Source organism: Phragmites australis, chromosome 19, assembly GCF_958298935.1.
Source record: "Phragmites australis chromosome 19, lpPhrAust1.1, whole genome shotgun sequence".
Classification (NCBI taxonomy): Eukaryota; Viridiplantae; Streptophyta; class Magnoliopsida; order Poales; family Poaceae; genus Phragmites; species Phragmites australis.
Window position 1 is genome coordinate 17863602 of NC_084939.1, and position 10099 is coordinate 17873700.

The window sequence follows — 10099 nt, forward strand, 5'->3', positions numbered from 1 at the left end:
GGGAAGGAGATATACCATGAGAGGGCAATTCCCTTGACGGCAAGGACAAAGGCCTTAGCCATGGTTGAATCATCTCCCCCGATGGATTCCACCCTAGCTTCAAAACTCATCACAAACACTCTTGGATCAGTTTCACTGTTATATAGGTGCAACCGTGGCATCTTGAACCCCAAAGGCCATGGCCGCATTTGTAGACCTAGACACAGTGGAGAGGTTCGGTCTACTTCCTGTGAGTGGAGAGGCTCCTCCGACCCTCGCCGATGAGCCACCTCCGAGTCTCTGCTTTTGCTAAGTCCCCCCGAAGACCCTTTATGATAGGACATGGACCGACGAAGGGATCTGAGTTCTTTGCATAGCTCTTGAATCTGCTTGTTTGCTTCCTCCACTTGACGTCTGTATTGAGCATTGTTGCCTTCGTGGGATCTAGCTCCATGATCCCCTTGAATGTTTGGTACAGTCACATGATCCTCTCAAACATTCAGTGCGATCGCTTGATCATCTTGAGTGCCCAGTGCAATCGCTTCGGATGTTCCATTTTCCGTCTTCTCCAAATCTACCAACTTTAGGTACTTCAACTTTTGGGGGCCTTGGCCGAAGCTCTGGCCCCTTCGATGGTCGTGGCCTCTCCTTGCTGTGAAGGGGTGACCGAACTACCTTCTGTATCTTCAGCTTCCTGCGTTTTTCCCTTCCTAGTTTTCAATGGCATGATGGAGCATCACGTGGTTGTGGGTTCGATCTGCACGGATGATGCCAAATGTTGGAATCTTGATTGCAACACATTGAACAGTGGACTAGTAACAGTGAATGTAATGATTTTACCTTGACATTACAGTGAGTGTAATTGCCATATCTCAACCAACCCAATCATCATTACATTTGTGTCTCTTATCCACAGGAATATTCTACTTGACACTAGCAATAATTCTGAAATATTCTTGGGTATTACAATCAATGTACATTTACAAAACCCTAACCTAACTGAGCCCAACATGTGTTGTAAGAGACCCACATCGGGTCTCCCTTCAGTGCTACTTACGAATTCCATCTGGTCGTCTTCCCACTAGATTCTCATTAACCTGCAGGCTCCTATTAGGGTAGGCCGTCGTCTCGTATCTGGGTTTTTCCTGGGCATCGGCCTTCGCCTTGTATCTGAGCTTTGCCTTCCAAGCTTCGCTATCGCTTCCACCCTTTTGTGTTCCTTTTTTCATATGCTCCCTTCAGGATCATCGACTGCATCCCCGGTCATTCGCTGTATGCTATTCGGCCTTATGCCTACATAGCATAGTGAAAACATCTTTATCGTGACATTAGTATTATTACTTTGCCTTTAGAGTTGACTCGGCCGAAGTCAACAAATAGGGACCAACATGGTACCACTCCCCTAACACATCTTTTCTTCTTCCTTCCATTATCTAAGCGATGGGATTGGAAGCCAGCCAACCTCTCAATTAGTCCACCAATTAAAATTAAATTTCATGGGTATTTGTCTCTTCTTTCCTACCTGTTCCCACAACTCATGCATCGTCGCTTGCTTTTTCCCATCTCCATCATTTCAACAAGACTCGTCCTAACGAACTGCTTGGCTGCCCTGGCCCAACCGTTCCTCGTCTTCTTACTGTGTCAGATCTTTTCAAAAGAAATTGTCTTTGTATATTCCAAAGTTAAGGCCGTTTCTTGTCTCTTTCTTAAACATTTCCAGAATGCCATGGAGAATATCAATAAGACCAATGCATACTTAGTTACAAACACACAAGAAGGCAATAATAAAATTCTGGATTTTGATTCTAGGAGAAGGAAAAATGTCATTCTTAGGCCCTACTTTACGCATCTGGCTTCAATTTTGATTATTTTAAGAGTCTTTGCTGCTGCATAAATTCAAGGGTTTTTAATTCACTTTTGTTTGTGATCTTAACTCTCATCAAGTCAGAACGGATTGCGAGCTTTCTTCTCACTTTTCTTGTCCATAATCTATTCTTGAATAGTCCTCTGATGCTTGGGCCGGATGAGGGATCCTATCTATAGGATGGCTAACGGAGTTTTTTTTTATATTTTTTCAATTAAAAATTTAAATAAATAGATTTCTTATGGAAAAAATTGCAAAACTAGACGCCTGTAGCCACCTGATAGGGCTGCAGCCCTCTGAGAAGGTGGTTAGGCCTTAAGTCTGCTAACCGCCCCCTGGGAGGGCGGGTGGCCTAATCGCCCCCTTAGAGGGCGGCAAGGGTGCTAACCGCCCTCTGAGGGGGCGGTAATGGTATTTTTTTTTCTGAAAATTACAAAATTTTGTGTATTTCATTAAAATTTAAAATAGGACATTTAGAAAATTTGGAATTGAAAATATTGAAGAGGAGTGAAAACGGTATACTGAGGAAGCGAGAATTTGGAGTAGGTTACGTAATTGTCGGAGAATAAAAAATTAGTAATTGTGAACAAATTGTATATGTGAAGCACTCGTAGCATATTACGCGAGTATGAGGTGCGAACGGATTCATACATAACAATAGGTTTTCAATAATAGCCCTACCTAAACTTACCTACAAATATTACTCTATACAATCTACATTTATTAGCTATTCTACCATGTCTGAATTAATATTATACTACCATTTTCTAAACGTTACATCCTAGATTCGCCTATTATCATACAGTGCTAGCTCCTATGTCACACAATACAACCCTACAATTATTATTCTATAAAATCTACATATTCAAAACTAACATAGTACAAATAATATTTTATATTTCACTGCTATCCTACCATGTCCTAAGTAAATTTGACAATTTTCTACTAAACATAGTATTTTCTAAACCCTAGGTCATACATGTCTAAAACCTATGTTATATACTACTACTGCACTAATTAACAACAATAAAAAGAAAAAAGGACTTATCGGAAAGTGATCTTCAAATCCGCAGATCAAATGCAGTAGGGCTTCACCAAACTCTCTTCCTCTCCTCTCCTCTCCTCTCCTCTCCTCCCTCTTCAGAGTTTTTTCTTTCTTTGAATAAAATATGATTTTTAGCTATTTTTAGCCCCTTTTATAGAGGAGGGTGGAGAGGTAGAGGATGGCGGGTGCGGGCGGGCAGCCCCCTCACCGCCCCCTGAGAGGGCGGGTACGGCTTGCCGCCCTCTCAGGGGGCGGTAAGGAGCGGGCTAGGACGGGCACCTCCTTGTTGCTCTCTGAGGGGGCGGTTAGACCACCCGCCATCCCGGGAGGTGGTTAGCAAGCCTAACCGCCCTCTCAGAGGGCTGCAGCCCTCTCAGGGGGCTGCATGCATCTAGTTTTATAATTTTTTCCACGAGGAATCTATTTATTTAAATTTTTAATAAAAAAATATAAAAATATAAAAAACTCTGGCTAACGCGGGACTCTACAACGGTCAGCCCAGAAATTTTGTTGAAGTGGGCCGAATGGCAGTCGCTGGCCCATATGGAGACCACGCGGGCAGCGCATGTGGAGGAGGATGTGGGTTCTTTCCAATTTCTTGTGAATGATTTTTTAGTATAGTTTTGAGAAAACATGAAGGAAAATACAAAAAATTTCATTCAAAATATTCTTTTACATCATTTTTTTGGAACTATCATTTTTGTCTTTATCAACATTGAAAAGACAAGATTCAACAATTTATGAAACCTAATTTATCAAATGTGAAGACATAATTTAACATTTTAAAAAATCACTTTCATAATTTAGGATAACATGTTCAACATTTTGTATGTGATTTGTTAAAGTGGCGTATATGAATTTTTGAAATAGAACATTCAAATTGTTGTTTTAAAAAAATTAAAATATATTCATGTTTGGGTGCTATAAGAATGGCAGGAGATCGGCGCCATAGTAAGTGTGCTTGATCAGATCAGAAGAACATTCTCGGTCTAACTTGGAAGGTGATAGTTGCAGAGGTCAGGAGGACTAAATGGCCAGTGAATCCACTTCTCCTCATCTTCCTCTGAAGACGAGCAGTACGTGCTTCTCCAGTAAGCTCTGGTATTTACATGATTCAGTTTCAAGTAAAACTATTAATAGACCAGTTGAAAAATATCTCTAAGTCATATATCACTACTACAGACCAGTCATAAATGACAGCTCATCACTGCCGATTGTGCAAAAACTGACAATACAAATATATCACTACCGGTTCTTAAACTCCAGCGCCCGAACCATAATGGAGCCGCTAAAAACCGGCACTGATAGTTGGTATCGGTGTCAATTCTAGCCATGGACTACCATTGATGATGCAGACCCAAAACTTTGGTTCAATCGGTGTTTGGCTCAAGTACGCTCGGCCGGCTCACATCCACATGCTGATATTTTCTAAATGCTTCGCTCGGTCTCCTCCTTCCTCGGCACAGATTCACCACCCAAACCTCTTCTCCTCTACTCTCTACCCATCTATCTCTCTCTCTCCATATCTTATCTCTTCCTCCTCTCCCTCCCATGCCTATATGCATGCTGCTTCTCTCTCTCCCATGCATTCGGGCGTGTAGCGGAGCTTGTGCAGCGGTGGGCGAGCGACCGAGTGGAATGGTAGTCATGCAGCCGAGCGGCAGCAGGCGAGTGCGGTGGCTGTTGTGCCTTCGGCAGCGAAGGAGCTGATAGGGTGGGGGTGGCCGAGTGACCACGGGAGAGCGCGACGGCGAGCGTGCTGTGGAGCGAGTAAACACGATGGCCGAGCAGCTCCGGGAGAGCACCACGGCCGTGTGTGCTGTGGCGGCGACCTTCATGTCGTCGTTTTTTCTTGTGCTGTGGCGGCGGCGTTCGTACCGCCGCATTTTTGATTTGAGCATGAGATGAGTCGATTTGATTGTGAGATGTGTTTGTATGGATGAGATGAGTTGATTTGATCGTGATATGTATTCATATGGCTAAGGCGGCAGGAGCACAACATCAAGTGGCGACAGGAATAGCAACCGAGCCGGCTCAATTTTGAGCCAGTTGGTTCCATTTTTTTGCTCCCGATCCACCCATCACTGCTGGTTCATGATTCGAACCAATAGTGATTGTGAGTTTTTGTGCTGGTTCTAGAACTAGTACTGATAGTTACTCACTTACAGTGCCAAGTAATCAGTGGTGGTTCAATAGCTGTCATTGATGATGATTTTGAACCGTCATTGATTACATGTTCTGTAGTAGTGTATATTTTGTACATCAACCAATTCAATATTATTCGGCCCGGTCCACTTGTCCTTGCCTCTACCATCTTCATGGTTGGAGCCCTTCCAGCAAATCCGTTGCTCCCACAGCCGCCACCACCTCCTATTCCACCAACAAATGTGCCATGTCGCATTGCCATGCCATCCTCTGCCACTGCCCCTTCTCCCTAATTGTTGCTAACCTCCCAAGCCAAGACACCCAGCTGTCATTGCTGGGCCACCCCTTCTTTTGCGCTTCTGTAGCAAGATGAGATGACCACCCGCACCCCCCCTCTCAAACTCAAAACTCTAATCTTAATCTCGTCGTATGGTGGCAGAGGGGCAGTGCTAGGGAGAAACGAGAACACGATGTCAAGAGAGTTTCCAGAGGAGGCGGGAAGAGGAGGAAGAGAGAACTGCCACCGTGCACTCCTCACTGGGAGGAATCTCAAGCTGATCGAATTGAGCATTTGGCTCTGTGGTGGTCTGGCTCATGTGTACACGCTGGATGGTTTGACGATAGAGTTCAAGATACACCAAAATATCCGGTGTTCACAGATGGTTTTGAGTGGAGTTCCAACGGCTAGTTTCTGCTGATATACACACCAGATGTTTTAGTGTTTGTACTACTGTTAATGCCGGAACAACCGATGTTCACAATGTCTGTGAGCCGTTGGGGTGACATCTTGTTGGCGTATTTGAGGCTATAAATACTCCTCCATTTGGCCAGTTAAAGGTGCTGGAGTCTAGAGAAGCCCACATACATTTGAGAAGACATCCAAGCCATCAAAGTGCTTAAAGTGATCATCTAAGGCAATTAAGCACATGATTAGAGAGTAATTAGTGCTAATAGGTCTAGAGAGGGTTGTGTCTAGGTGTCACTGCCTAGAGAGGGGATCAAGGAGTGATCCTAGCTTCTACCAATTGGTATGCCGACACCTTAGAGTCTTGGTGACTCGCCGACACCTTGGACCTTGGTGGCTCAAGTTTGTTGACCCTCTGACTTGGTGTGAAGCAGCGGCAAGACTCTTGTATAGGGATGCGGAGACCTTTGTCTTGTTGGCTCAAGCTTCGAAGTGAAGATAACGGCAAGTGACCAGAAGAGAGGCTTGTGGTGAGACCTTACCTTGGTGGCTCTACCCACTTGAGGTCGTGGTGGCTCAAGGGTCATGACCGTGTGTAGTACGGGAGCTATAGCTTAGGTGGTTGCTTCAACGTGGATTGGAGTGACGTTTATGCCATCAATACCACAGGATAAAAAACCCTTACGCCGAGTTTGCTCTCTCTACCATCTTTATGTTTCCGTATTTATTTCTTGCAATCTATCCTTGCATATTTATATTCATAGAGTAGTTTGCTAGGATTGGCTATAGGTTGCAAATGTTTTAATGGTAGAGGTGATACACTAGATTAACCTACAGATCATTTAGATAGAAATTCATATAGATTTATCTTATGAAGTTTTTAGAGCTAATTAATTTTAAATGTTCTAATTTATCCCTCTCTTAAGACATTCCTGATCTCTACACCCATCATGTTGAAACACAGATGTGAGAAATGTACCAGCTGCTTCTTGTTTGACCAGCCTGAATATGGAAACCTTGCGCACGGCCAACAATATTTTCATTTGGATCAGGTCCAATGGTTAGGAACCGGTCGTCAACGTACATTTGGCCAAACGCAATAGGTGGGGGTGTGCTTATCACTGCTACTTCATTAGCATTTGAGACGTTTGGCCAAGCAGGGAATTGGTGCAAATACATGTGCAAGCGATTCTCACATGGTTCGGGGCACTCGCACTGCCACGACCAAGACTGGGGTTTTTCAGGGTGTGTATCCACGGCCAGTATTGTTGGCAGCAACAGGCACAGAAAAATGAAGGAGATAGGGAGCGGAGTCGTGAACAGGATTGTTGGTGGCAAAGGGGTAGAGGAGCTAGCTAGAGCGTAGAGAAGTATTTCTTTGTCCGTGGTGGGATAATTGAGTCCTACAGTGGTTGTATTTATAGAATGCTTGAAGTGAGACAAATGAGGGACATTTATAGGAGAGCACTACCATAGAAACCCCCTTTTTTTTGACCGGCTATCATTGTTGATTCGGCTAGAAACAATGTCAGTTTTGGAGAAAACCGGCACTAATATTCAACCACTTAAAAATTGAGATCCTGAACACTGTAAGTGTTACTAATCGTTGTCTATGTTTAATGAACCGCCTAACTCATTGATACGTTCATTCATCTATATTACTCTTATGTGTAGAATTATGATTCAAGAAGTCAAGAGAGAGATTTCGAGAATTGGATTCCTCGACCCACAGGTTGTATGTGGGTCGACAATCACTTGGTCTTCGGAGGAGGTCGAGAAATACGTCGCAGAGTCCATGGTCGCCCTCTGTGGATCGAAGGACCTAATTCTTCTACCGTACAACTACCGAGACCATTGGATGCTAGTTTGTATCTTTACACACAATCAACACTGCACATATCTTGACTCAATGTACTACGACAAAGAGAGGTATTTAGATCTGACAAACTTGTTGAGAAGGGCATTCGCGAAGTATGTTTCGATGAGTTGGATTGTACGAAAAGATAAACCCTCGGCTTGCCATCAACATAAGTTTTCGGTAAAAATTCCTCCGTCACCTATTAAGTTACTGTTATAATATGCGTTCCATACAACTAAATGTACCGTATACAAATTTCTGCAATGTCACAGGCAACCGCAGGGCACCGACCTCTGTAGGTTCTATGTTGCCCAATATATAATACAAATCGTTTGCTCTAGTCCACCAGTATATCCGTCGGTTAGTGTAATAATAGTATATTAAAATGCATTTTTCATCGTTGTGTCTAACTATTTTAAGTTTTTTCTATAGACATATAAATTTCCTACAAATAATCTTTCGAAGGACGCTATCATGTATATTCAAAAAAGGATTGTCAGTTTCATACTTGGGGAGATCATAAAGGACACCGGTGAATTTCATGATCCTGAAAAACTTTATTAGGCAAGGTTTGTAATATCAACAGAAGCCGGCTAGTTCAATATATTGAAAATGAAGCAAATGTACTCATTACTTTCTTTTAATTCACTGTGCTATAGCTAATTTGTTGGTTTATATATTGTCAGGCTTGGGGTTCATGGAAGAATGAGGAATGAAGAGTGAAGAATGCTATGGAAATGTCATGAGGCTATGTAATATTGACTTTGTGACTTTGTAATGTAGCGAGGCTTTGTAAATGTGTGACTTTGTGATGTATATGGATTACATTTAGTAATATATTGATTATGTATTATATTTTGTAATGTTGTTGAGCCTTTGTAATACTGCTGTGTTTTTGTTGTTGATATGTCAGTTACATTCGGTAATATATGGATTCTGTACTGTATATACGAAAGTACAGATGGCTTTAGAAATACAACCGTCTATACAAATATTTTTTACAACGACCTCTATTATATAGTACAGACGGCTCAAAATTTTAACCGTCTGTATTGTTGCTATATCAAAGACGGCTCGAAGTTTCGAGCCGTTTGTGATATTACATAGTACAGATGGCTCTTCTTTGCAGCTGTTTGTATTATTACTATATCACAATGGATCGTGACTACGAGCCATATGTACAAAAGATTTGTACAGATGGTTCAAAACTCGTATTTACAAATCTGATTTGTACAGACTCTTTCCACAGACGGTTCGAAAAACCGTCCCGCACGGGGTTTCCAAACCGTCTATAAAAATGATTTCTGTAGTAGTGACACATCTCGTGGCTCTACAGTAATAGTGATATATACGTATGCTAACGGGCCACAACATACAGTAATCAAGATTGAATCTCCCAACCATTGTTCTTTTTTTTGTTGTCCTCGATTTGTCTTTGTTCAAATTCATGCAACATTGTTTTGATCCGTAGAGTGTATGTATTTCTTTATGTGCTGCAAGAGAACATGAGCCGTAGAGTGTTTGTTTGTATAAAAATAACGATTGTATCCATTAAAACAAACATGTGCTACTTATAGCCTTGTACGGATCAAAACAAAGTGAAATAAGAATAGAACATAACCCACATCCAAATATAAGACATATAATATAGTCAAATAACATTTCACTTCATATAAGTTTGAATATAATGCGGTCTCTTCCAGCCACAAGTTATATGAGCAGTTATAAATAGTCTACTGCTCCAAAATATACCCGACGAAGAACCTCTCCAGAATATATGGTTAAGTTTCCCAAATATACTTAATGAAGAGTCTCTCCAGAACCCTTTGTTACATCTACTTAGCATGCCAATTTGTTCCATGCATAGAATAAATCTCCTACATCAGTTTGCTATTGGCATAAACGAAAAAGTGACAAATCCAATATGTGAATCCACTTGGCACATACAGCTAGCCTCCATGCATTTCAGTGAGATGGAAAGTGACAGTGGGCTGATCCAATGTGACCTCGGAGTAATGAGAATAATATTGAAGAAACTGGAACAAAAGCATGTAGAAGTAAGTAACGTTGAAGATAATACAACTTAGTTAAAAAAATCACTCACAAGGACACTTATCTAGCTTTTATATAAATCAACTTTTATATTACACAATAAATTTACCACACCAATAAGTAACATACCAGGACGAACTTGAGATACTCTAGCTACATGTCCATCGGAAGAGATCATCTGCAAAAAAAGAAAAAAAATGTGTATGTTTCATATGAAAACTGAATGAAGCAATATGAACAAGATATTGTATGTAGTTACATTCTCATGTGGCCAACCAATAGATTACCCAACAGCGTCAGCCATAATATTTATGTTCCCATAAGGACGAGGCAATATAGCATCTCTTTTCATCACATAGTTGACAACAACTTCGCAACATTACCTACTCAGAGCAGTACCTCCCACTAGTGCTTTTGTGTTAGTTCTTTGGATAGTTGCCTTAGCCAGAGGAAGATCATAGGGCCTCACAA